Source organism: Lathamus discolor, chromosome 17 (genome assembly GCF_037157495.1).
Source record: "Lathamus discolor isolate bLatDis1 chromosome 17, bLatDis1.hap1, whole genome shotgun sequence".
Lineage (NCBI taxonomy): Eukaryota > Metazoa > Chordata > Aves > Psittaciformes > Psittacidae > Lathamus > Lathamus discolor.
This window is the reverse complement of record NC_088900.1, coordinates 658838-670878: the sequence shown is the minus strand read 5'-3', so window position 1 is coordinate 670878 and position 12041 is coordinate 658838. Positions and strand designations below refer to the sequence as shown.

General features: G+C 54.0%; 1 long non-coding RNA gene across 1 annotated transcript; it reads right to left on the bottom strand.

The window, feature by feature from the left end:
* Positions 1-8492: 8492 nt before the first annotated feature.
* On the bottom strand, positions 8493-11453 carry LOC136023073 (uncharacterized). Its single transcript, XR_010616451.1, has 3 exons — positions 11275-11453; positions 8814-9354; positions 8493-8533 (listed from the first exon to the last, which is right to left on the bottom strand). It is a non-coding gene; the product is annotated as an uncharacterized LOC136023073 (long non-coding RNA).
* Between the last annotated feature and the right edge of the window lie 588 nt (positions 11454-12041).

Here is a 12041-nt window from a genome sequence, read left to right as displayed (position 1 = left end):
GGCTCCAGAGAGAACTTAGAGCCGCTCCCAACACCTGGAGAGATCTGGAGAGGGACTTTATACAGGGGCCTCTAGTGATAGGATAAGGGGGAGTAGTTTAAACACGATTCATTCCTTTTAACCTGAGTTTAGATTTGACATTAGGTTTAGATTCAACTTTAGGTTTAGATTAGACACGAAGAAGAGTTGACATTAGGTTTAGATTGGACATTAGCTTCAGATTAGGCAAGAAGAAGATTCAACATTAGATTTAGATTAGACACGAAGAAGATTCGACATCAGATTTAGATTCAACAGTAGGTTCAGATTAGACACGAAGAAGAGCTGACTTCAGGTTTACATTAGAGATGAAGAAGACAGCTTTAGGTTTAGATTAGACATTAGGTTTAGATGCAATTTTACGTTTAGATTAGACACAAGATTCAACTTGAGGTTTAGATTAGACATTATGTTTAGCTTCGACATTATAGACCAATAAAACTGTTGTGTTGTTCATTCACCCTGTGTCCTGTGAGTTGATTGGACTTCTGCCTTTTGGAGTCCTGCCCTATTCTTCAGAGCAAAACCAAGCCGTGCCTGGAGGCCCTATGAGCAAAGCACGGGGGTGTCAGTGAGATGCTGGTTGCACGGCTGCATCCCTGCTCAAATACAGCATGTTCTGGTGCTGAATAGGGTCCAAGAGGTGCTCTGGCACCCTGCAGCTTTCTGAGGGTGTGAGAGGTTGGAGAAGGAGTTTACTCCCTTGAGTTGGAAGCCTTTGCTATCCAAATGGAGAAGGAGATAGGCCAGCAGTTCACCGCAGGGTTTGGGCGTGACATCGACACTTCCAAGTGTCACTTGGAAGTGACACTTCTGTTTCCAAGCCAACACATCAGGCCTGAAGCTTTCCACACACATGTACACACATGTATAAAAGTGTACACGTATGTACAACGTACACGTATGGGCAACACTCACGCACACGCACACATGCATGCACACGCGTGTGGCAGACACACACAGACTGCACAAACACGTACTGAACGCACATGTGCTGCACACGTAAATGTGCTGGTCTGTAACACGCCACAGGTGGGGCAGAGCGACCAGCTCCAATGGCAGGGGATTGTCCCGTGTCACAGTGGGGACGCGCACTCACAGGCCCGGCCGATGCAACTCTTGTGGTGAGGCCCCATTGTGACGTGTGAGGTGTCCCAGGCTATATCTGGCCAGCAGGGCCAGCACATCCCCAGATCTGCTGCTGGTCGCAGACGAGAGCTCCTGGTTTGGATCCGCAGCCTTGAGCCTCGTGTGGTACCAAAGGCACTCAGGCCCTGTGTCACTATGGCACGGCTGCTGCTGGTGCTGCTGCTGCTGGGCCTGGCCCCTGGCCTGGCCCAGCCTCTGGGTCCCTGCCCGGGGCCTTGCCGCTGCCGCAGGCGCCGGCTGGACTGCAGCGGCGCTGCCCTGGCCCACGTGCCCCTGGCCACCCACCAACGGCCCTTCTCCGTGCTGTGAGTGCCCTGCAGCCACCCCGCAGCCCTGGGGCAGGGTTAGGGTTTGTGCTGGGGGTAACGCTGCCAACGGCTTCTCTGCAGGGACTTCACTGAGAACGTGCTCGCCCTCACCCATCCTCAGCCATGGAAGGGATACCCGTGGGCTGAGAAGCTGTGAGTATCCACCAGTGTCGGACATGGCACAGAGGTTGCGGGATCCCCATCCCTCCGCCGGCTGTTGAGCCAAGGCTGTGCCGAGCACCACACCAGTGCTTGCAGCGTGCAGCCAAGGCCGAGCTGCTTAGCAAGGAGTTGTGTGAATCCCCAGAGCTGTCCCATGGCAGGCAGTGCCCTGGGCTGTGTACCTCCTGCCCCCCGAAGCCATCCCTGGGCCTGTGGAACCTGTGCTCCGGCTGCAGTCAGTGTCCGCAGGCTGGGAGCAAGCCTCTGCTCCTGCCATGAGTGTGATGAGCCGTGGTGGGACCCGGAGAGATGCTGCAGTGACACTGCAGCGGGGTTGCTCCCCTGACAGCTCCACTGCACCTGAGAGCCGTGGGTGTCACTGCTCGTGTTCATCTGTCTCTTGCAGAGTCCTCCAGCACAACAGCCTGCTGGCAGTGAAGAGGCGCTCGCTGGAAGGGCTGCTCCTGCTGAGGCACCTGTAGGTACCCCTCTGCCCATGGTGGTGGGCACGGCCTTCACCTGCCCTGGCCCTGCTGCCCAGCCCGCCCCAGGAAGGGCTTTATTCCCGCGGGTATCCCGGCTGCAGCCAGAGCAGAGCAGGGTCTCGCTGCAGGGTAGGGCTCCGCAGGGACGCACTGCACTCCCATTGCCCCACGTCCAAGCAGGAGCAGGCAGCTGCTGCCCTTTCCCTGCACAGACCTGCACGAGGCCACCTCCTCCAGGGGAAACCTTGTGCATTCTTCTCCTCTCAGCTCAGGTGCCCCAGAGCTGCCTCGTAGTGAGCTCATGGCACAGCTTCTCTCCATCGCCCATGGAGAGCAGGCATTTCCCGTTCACCCACACAATGGGGCTGGGGACTCCGCCTAAGCAGGCCATTAAACGCTCCCCACAAAGGTTCCTCTCTCCTTGTTTGCTGCAGAACAAGCCCAGGCAGTGAGTTCAGGCTGCGACAAGGAACATTTTGGTTTCTAGAGCCAGGCCAGAGGACTCCTGCGCACATCAGAGCAGGGCTGTGCAGGGAGGTGACAGTTAGGAGCTAAGGGAAATAGCCCCGTGTGGGTCACACACGGCATTACAGCCTGTCCCTGAGGCCTCACACAAGAGGTACTGTTGGGGCATGCATAAAGAACCTGCTCTGTTACCACAGAGGAAAATCAGCCCTGAAATACCGTTGGTGGGATCAGAGCTGGGAAAACCCCTCTGAGCTGCAGCCACCCCCTTCAGGAGCGTGACCCCCGGTTACACACCACTGCATGTCTGTGCCAGAGGGAAACTCCACGTGAAATGAGAGCTGTGGCATGTCTAGACTGCCAGTGTCAAAGCACCCGAGAGGAACCAGAACAGTGCAAATGTCACCAGCGTTTTGTGTTCTCCTGTTAACAGGGATTTATCTTACAACAAAATCCAGTTGATCGAGGCGCATGCTTTTGAGAACCTTCCTTTCCTGGAGACCATGTGAGTTATGGGAGTTCCTTCCTGGTGTGGTTGGTGAAGACTGTTTGCATTTAGAACCTTCTGGTGCTGGAAAAAGCTCCCATTATTTTTAGAACAAGGACTCCAATTTCTCCTGCTGAAAGAGCAGCCGAGCTCAGGAGCTCAGGGTGTGGCTGGTGGCCACAACACCAGGATGGGGGCCATGGCTTGTACAAACACAGCCAGAACAGAAACTGTGTCTTGAGTCTTGCTGTGTCCCGGAGCAGGCAGAGACGCAGCACGCACGCACTTCATCTCCTCTCCTAGACAGGTTAACAAACAGCAGGACAGAAAATTGCAGTTTCCTCCCAGTTCCACCTTGGATGTGGCTGTTTTCCTACAAATCTATGCTGCTTCACTCCAGCTTCCTGTGGGTCAGACCCAATTCATTTCTGTGGTCTCCTGTTTCCCCAGAAGCCTGGAGGGAAATCTCATCACCGAGATCCGGACCAACACCTTCCGGGCATGGCATGGGATGCAGTTCCTGCAGACACTGTGAGTGTTCCAAGGGCTAAGGGTAGCTCAGAGCAGTGGCACTTGTCACTGTGTTTTGCTCACGTCTTACCTCAAATAGGCAGCAGCATCAATGCCGAATGACAACTCTGTCAGGCCACAGCTTTGCCTGGTTGGGTGCAGGACCAGAGGCAAAGCTCATGGACAGTGGGAATGTGAGAAAATAGGGAAAGTTGTGTTGGAGGGAAGCCGCCAGAAGGTGTGAGCTGAGGAGGAAAGAAAGAGATGTTGTATTTTCCAGAAGCAGCACTTCTGGGCTTTTGCTGTCTGGAGATAGTCAGGACCTGATGTATGTTGTGAATCTGCCCACCAGCATCTGCCCCGGCCTGGAATCTTCACCACAAGCCTTTCCTCACACACACAGCACTGAGCCCCTGCCACTGCTCTCATCCTGCACCCCCTGCTCACATGCGGTGTTTGTTCATTTCAGGGTCCTGAGCCATAACCCCCTGTCTGTTATCGAGGACACGTGGTTCTTCAAGCTGCCTTCAGTCACTCACCTGTAAGTACGGACTCCTTGTTAACAGCTTACCATGGACCTTTCTTTGTGTCTCTGGGTGCCCCGTGGCCTGGAAGGCAGAGATCCAGCAGCAAACCCCACCCTTCTACCACCCTTGTTCTCCTGGAGGCAGCGGCAGAGGCAGGCAAAGGCTGAGCGGTGCTGGTGTGTCCCGGCTGCAAAGCCAGCACAGAGCTGGGAGACGGACTTGAACTTGTCTGCATCCATCTCCTATGGGATCTGCAGGATCCCTTCTGGTTCAGACCCATGGGTGGGAGCAGGGCACAGCAGGAAGGAGAGACGGTTTTCCATCATTTCTCCTGGATTAGGCAGCAGCGGATCCCCCTGCGGCCAGCACAGCAAGCAGCAGGGACTGGGCTTGTTCCCGGAGCAGAGGCTGGTGCCTCCACCTCAAATGTAATATATTTCTTGAAACCCTTGCAGGGACCTGGGTGCCACACAAGTGACTCGGCAGACGCTGCTCATGCTGCTCCTGAGAACATCCCGCTTGGAAACACTGTGAGTGTGAAGGGGCTGGCTCCCACCTCCAGCAGATCCCAGCTGCTGGGACAAAGGGTCTGCGTGGGGAACAAACCCATCACCACAAAACTGTCCATTGGGACACTGGGAGTGAGGGGAAGTTTCCCAGAGCTTCAGCAGAAACTGAAGCAGACCCCTGTGCGCGACCTGGGTTGGAGTCGCTGCCCTGGGTCGCGATGCTGAGTGTTTGTCCACAACCTCTGTTCTTTAGCAAGCTGTCCATCGACACGGCCTGCTGCCTCTGCCAGCACAAGCACAACACTGAGACCCCGTGCAGGACCCTCAGCTTCGACTGCATGAGCGTGTGCAGCAGCACTGCTCCCCGCTGCGGTAACTGCTGCACAGCCCTGCCCATGTCCCCCAGCTACAGTGAACCTTCTGAGCCTGTGTCTGGCAGAAAGCTTCTTGTCACTGATGTGCTCTTGGTGTGTTACAGCCCCCCTGGCAGAGACACCAGGGCTCCTAACAGGACTGGTGCCACCCAGAAAAGGGAACAGCAGCTCCGTGTTGAATCTTCAGCCGAAGGAGCCTTCACTCAGGGAGCAGAGAACCGTCACGCTTGCAGTTGTCCTGAGCATTAGCAGCCCTGATGCATCAGCACCTTCCTCTCAGCAGCTCTCGAGGCAGGAGGTCAACACTGCCAAGGAGCTGACACTGATGCTGCAGAGCATTCAGCACAGGGGCTGGAGCAGCTCTGTTGACACCAGGAGGTTCTATTTTCTAGCAGAGGGGCTCGTGGCACAGCTGAAGAACAAGCTGCACGAGGCCATGAGCATCCTGACTGTGAAAAGCCCCAGCACAGCCCGGCCAGCGCAGAGGGACAAGGGGCAGGAGGTGGCGGTAGGGGAGGTAGGAAGAGCCATAAGCTGGCAGCAACAGGAACCTGGCTTAGGCTTGAACCGGGCTGAGTCTATCCTATGGGAAGCAGTCCGGAATATGAAACTCAGCGACATCCTCCCAGTCTTCAGCCACCAGAGAACACCCACCCTTCCTGCAGCACAGCCCCCTACACAGTACCCAACAGAGGCCCCGCGTCTCACTTGGTCTGGCGAGAGTCAGGATCATCACAACGCCACGGAGCAGACCAACATGACTGACAGGATGGAGAATGAGGATAGTGCAGAAGATGAGGAGGAAGCACCGTCCCCAACACAGGACTCTGCTGGGACAGATGAGGAGCAGAAGCAGCAGGACAGTGACGGGACAGTGGGCAGTGAGGGTGCAGAAGAAGAGCCCGCAGCATCAGAGGGTAGAGCAGAGCAGAGACTGAGCACTATCCAGTATTTCTTCAATGCTCTGCTGGCTAAAAACGTCCCTCCTGCTGCCAGCAGCACGGCAGAAGACATGGCTGCAGCAGAGCTTTCCTCTCTGGGCGGGAGCCAACCCACTGCTCCTGCAAGCACTACAACACACAGGAAGCACAAGGAGCAGGAACCCCTCATCCCAACGGCATCGAGCAGCTCCAGCAGCCCGGGCGGCGCGGCCACGCAAGGAGCCCCTTTTGACACCCTGCTCAGACACCACCTGCGCTCGCTGGTGCCAGACCAAGCCCTGCGCAGGTTCATGGCAAGCGTGGCTCGAGCCCTGCGCAAGGACTGTGGCCTGCCCCAGCTGCAGCAGGCCTGTGCCAAGATGGTCTCAAGGACTGGGCTGCTCCTGAAGCTGCTGAGTGAGAGGCAGCGTGAGCCGGAGCACTCTGATCTCCTTGAGCAGTGTGCATTGGAGGAGGATGCTGGCACCTCTCGTCCCCATGCCCAAGTCCAGGCCAGGGAGATGGACAGTGAATCTGCAGAGACGGTAGGAGAGAACAGAGCATGGCTGCGTGTGTGTGTCTGGGCAGTGGAGCATGGAAGGGGCCTCCCTTTCCCCCTCCCCTCCCCTCCCTGCTCCTCTCCTCCCTGATGCACTCTCCTTTTCTCACAGGAGATGGCCAATCACACCTCTGACTACTGGCTGCTGCTGGTGCTCTCACTGTTCACTATCGTGACCCTCGTCACGTCCGTTGGTCTCCTGGTGCTATGCTGTTTCAAGGTGAGCCAAGGACTCGTTTGGCAGAGCGCTGCCAGCCAAACCCTGGGGCTGGAGAGCACAGGGGCACAGAGGGTGCTCCCACAGTGCTCATGGGGCTTGGGTGCTGCTGCAGATGCCTGTGGATGTGCTGGTGATCACAAGAGATGCTTTCCCAAACTTTTTTTATTGTGGTACCCCACACTGGAGCTTGGAGGTGTTCAGAGCTGCTGGGAGCAGCTTGTCCTGGCTCCTGCCATGGTCTGTCCCCAGCTTTGCTGTGCAGCTTCCCAGCAGCTCCTTCCTTGAAGGGGGCTGCAGCTCCCTCTCATCGCAGCCTCTGCCGTCAGCCCTTCCCAGGCTCTATCCTGCAATCCCTTGCCCCAAGCATCCCCTCCGCAGCTCCTGTCCTGGCCTTGCTCTGCTGCAGCACCCGTTGCTTCCGGCCATGCAGCAATGCCCCTGCTCCCTGCCCTGAGCCCATACCCGGCCTTTCTGCATGGTGCTGTGGCTCCAGTGTGTTGGGGCCGTGCCCAGGCACAGGGCAGGGGCCCAATCGTTGCTGCGGAGTTTGAACCTCCCTTTGGGGCCTTTCTCCTCCAAAGGGACAAATGAGCTTTCATGTCTTTAGAAGGCATCGTGGGTGTTGCTGTTGAAGGGGCAGGGTGGGGAGCCTGCAGAGCTCTGTGCAGAGGAGAAAGGCAGACATCAACAAGGCTGAGGAGAGCTCTGGGTCATTCCAGAGGCAGGGAGCAGTGGGGTGCCGGGCAAGGAGACATGCGGGTCTCCTCCTAAAGGCATGGCTGCTGGAACAGCCTTGCACGTGTGTAGAAGGCGCTGGGCTGGAGGAAGATTCCGGCTCCCCCGTGCTGCAGTGTTCCATGAGGAAACCCCCACGTTCTGAGTCTCTGTCTCTCTGTCACCAGGGCTGCGCCAAGAAACGTGCCGAGGATTCCAAAGGCAGCAGCGGATGGCGCCTGAAGCAGTAAGTCCTGCCCTGCCCTGCCCCAACAGGCTCTGCTCCAGCAGTGCCCAGCCCTGTCCCCCCAGCTCCTCCAGCACTGAAGGAATTCATCCTTTGCTTCTTATCCTTCTGCTCCTGCCTTTTTCCAGGTGCTTTCAGAAGCTGCGGCCCAGGTGGTGGAGCCAGAGCAAGGACACGGGCAGGGACAAGGATGAGGTAAGGGCAGGAGTAGGTGCCAGCTCTGCCCCTCTACCCAGTCCCTGCCCCATGCCTGCTTCTCACTTCTCCAATCTCTACCTCGCAGGAGGCGGCCCTGTCTCAGCTCTATGTTCGGGAGGAGTCAGAGTTGGAAGAGGTGGACTCTGACACAAGGTAAGTGTGATGGTGGCAATGCTGGTGCCAAATTCAGCTCTTGTTCCATGTAGGAACTGCTGAGGTTTTCCTTGATGTTGCTTCCTTGGCTATATCCTTAGATGCTATTTCCTTGCTGTTATTTTCTCGGATGTTATTTCCAGCTCTTATTTCCTTGATGTTCACAAAAGCAGAGACTGAACGAGTGGTTTGGGTTGGGAGGGAGCTTAATAGTCACTCAGGTCCAACTCCCTCCCCAGTGGCTGTTGTGACATTGCTGTTATGTCCTTGCTGTCACTTCAATCCCAGAACCTGGTCAGGCTTTCCCAGTGCTGGTATGTCATCAGAGGGAAATCGGCTTTTGCTTGACCCCCAAGCACCCTGAGCCCCAGCGTCGTGGTCCTTATCCATGGAGCAGGATAGAAGTTCTTTGAAGTCGCTGTTGGGTTGTTCGTTCTTCCCCTGTCCTTTGAGTTGATTGATGCATGCACTCTCCCCCTTCTTTCCCTCCCTCTACACCTGGAAGGACTGAGAGGAGAATTGAAAAGAATGCAACTCCCACAGCTTGAGATAAGAACAGTTTAGTAACTAAGGTATAACACAAATCACTACTGCTACCACCAATAATAATAACAATAAAGGAAATAACAAGGGGAAAGAATACAACACCTCAACACCAGCCAACCAATAACTCCCCCACCCCATCCAACCACGCACCAACCGATACCTCGTCCAACCCTGCAATCCCTAGCCCTTCCAGGTAACTCTCCGTTACATCCTGGGCATGACGTGCTGTGGTATGGAATACCTCTTTGGTTCAGTTTGGTTCAGGTGTCCTCTTTCTGCTTCCTTCCAGCTTCTCCTCCTCCCTGACAGAGCATGAGGCTCAGGAAGTCCTTGGTCAGACTAAAACATTTGAGCGGTAACTAAAAACATCAGTGTTATCAGTGCTGTTCCCATGCCAAAAGTCAAAACACAGCGTTGCACCAGCTACCAAGAAGGAGAAAAACAACTGCTACGTCTGAATCCAGGACAACACACGTGTTGTAGCACTGGAAGGGCCATGAACAGCCGGAGCGGTTGAGGCTCTGCCCCCAAGTGTGTGTGCTTGCACACGTATGTCCCTGCCTGTGAGAACACGCGTGCAGTACATTGTGTGCGCGTGGGGGAGTGTGCCTGCTCAGGTCCCTTTGGGCAGCTCCCCCCTGTTTGGGTGGCTTTGGCTTTGCTCGGCTCCCTTCGGCTCCACTTGGCTCCCTTCGGCTCCGCTCAGATCCCTTCGGGCGGCTCCTCCCTTTTCGTATCCCTTCGGCTGCGTTCGGGCAAAAGCGGGTATTCCTTCGCTTTTGCTTTAAGGATGGGATAAACACATAAATGTATTGGCTTTCGCAAATCTTAGGTGTTGCTATGTGGATATAACTCTATGAATTAGCAAAGCTTACTAAAGACGCAAGATTAGACAACAAGTTGAAAATTGACATAATTCTTGAGCAAAATGGAGTCACATAGCAAAAAAATTTGTAAAGGTAAAACAAAAGGTGAGGGTACGGGGGTGGGGGGCATTGGGGGGCTTAATAAAGTAATGCTAGTGCCTGGAAAACATGGGTACTTAAAGTACTTAAGTACTTTTAGCCTAACTTAGGTCGAAGATAAAGAACAATGTTTAAGTCTGTGTAATTTAGTGGCCCCCACTAAACATGAGTAAATTATTTCACACCATCCTTCTAAAGTACATTTAGTTTAACTTAGATCGAAGATAAAGAACAATGTTTTTGTTGTAAGTCTGTGGTGAGATAACAGGATACAGTGGCCCCACTAAACATGAATCACAGAATCCCAAGGGTTGGAAGAGACCTCAAAAGATCATCTAGTCCAACCCCCCTGCAAGAGCAGGGTAACCTACAGTACGTCACATAGGAACTTGTCCAGGCGGGCCTTGAATATCTCCAATGTAGGAGACTCCACAACCCCCATGGGCAACCTGTTCCAGTGCTCTGTCACTCTTACAGTAAAGAAGTTCTTCCTGATGTTAACGTGGAACTTCCTATGCTCCAGTTTACACCCATTGCCCCTTGTCCTATCACTGGATATCACTGAAAAAAGCCTAGCTCCATCATCCTGACACCCACCCTTTACATATTTGTAAACACTGATGAGGTCACCCCTCAGTCTCGCCTTCTCCAGGCTAAAGAGACCCAGCTCCCTCAGCCTCTCCTCATAAGGGAGGTGTTTCACTCCCTTAGTCATCTTTGTGGCTCTGCGCTGGACTCTTTCAAGCAATTCCCTGTCCTTCTTGAACAGAGGGGCCCAGAACTGGACGCAATATTCCAGATGCGGCCTCACCAAGGCTGAGTAGAGGGGGAGGAGAACCTCTCTTGACCTACTAACCGCACCCTTTCTAATGCACCCTAAGATGCCATTTGCCTTCTTGGCCGCAAGAACACATTGCTGGCTCATGGTCATCCTCCTATCCACCAGGACCCCCAGGTCCCTTTCCCCTTCACTACTTTCCAGCAGGTCAACCCCCAACCTGTACTGGTACATGGGGTTGTTCTTCCCCAGATGCAAGACTCTACACTTGCCCTTGTTAAATTTCATCAAGTTTCTCCCCGCCCAACTCTCCAGCCTGTCCAGGTCTCGCTGAATGGCAAAACAGCCTTCTGGTGTGTCAGCCACTCCTCCCAGTTTTGTGTCATCAGCGAACTTGCTGAGGGTACACTCAGTTCCCTCATCCAGGTCGTTGATGAAAATATTAAACAGCACTGGTCCCAGCACCGACCCCTGAGGGACTCCACTAGTCACAGACCTCCAGCTAGATTCTGCGCCATTGACCACAACTCTCTGCCTTCTTCCTTTCAACCAGTTCTTGATCCACCTCACTACTTGATCGTCAAGCCCACACTTCCTTAGCTTATCTATGAGGATGCTGTGAGAGACAGTATCAAATGCCTTACTGAAATCAAGAAAAAACACATCTACCGCTCTACCATCATCCCTCCACCTAGTCACTTCCTCATAGAAGGCTATAAGGTTGGTCAAACATGACTTCCCCCTCATAAAACTATGTTGGCTGCTCTTAATGACCCCCTCATCCTTGATATGCCTAGAGATGGAGTCAAGAATAAGTTGTTCCATCATCTTTCCAGGGATGGAGGTAAGGCTGACCGGTCTATAATTACCCAGGTCCTCCTTCTTGCCCTTCTTATAGACTGGTGTGACATTTGCCATCCGCCAATCCTCAGGCACCTCTCCCGTTTCCCACGACTTACCAAAGATGGAGATCGGCGTAGCAATGATCTCCGCCAGCTCCCTCAGCACCCGTGGGTGCATTCCATCCGGACCCATCGATTTACAGATGTCCAGATTGCATCAATCCTCATCTACCAAAGCAAACTCCTCCTTTGTCCTGACTCCTTCTGGGGCTATAGGAATCCGGGGCCCCCGGGAAGAGTCTGCAGGAGTAATGACAGAGAGAGGCAAAGAAGGCATTCAGCACCTCTGCCTTCTTTATATCCTCTGTCTCCAGGGCACCCACCTCGTTCAGCAGTGGGCCTATATTGCTTCTTGTGTTAGTTTTATTTGCTATGTATTTGAAGAAGCCCTTTCTATTGTCCTTAACCCGACTAGCAAGATTAAGTTCCAAGGAGGCCTTCGCTGTCCTAATTGCCTCCCTACATCCTCTAACAACTGTCCTATATTCCTCCTGTTAGCGTAAGAATAAACACATAACCACCGGGATGGTTATATGAGGTGCATTATTGCAGCGCTGGGAAACCAAGGGCACTCGCCCAAATCTGGCTTCGACCTCGTCACATCGCGTTCGCAATTTATACACTAAAATTTGGTTACTAATACATATTTAACACGGATTGCATCATTAACTACTACATATGTATCAAGGATTGCCACATCAGTCTATTACGACATCAGCCTCTTCTGTGCTTGCGCAGCCTCCTCTGGCGGTCGCATTGATGAAGTAAGGAGTCTTCCTCAGATGAAGTAAGAAGTCTTCCTCGCTCTGTCCTCCTTCACCTTT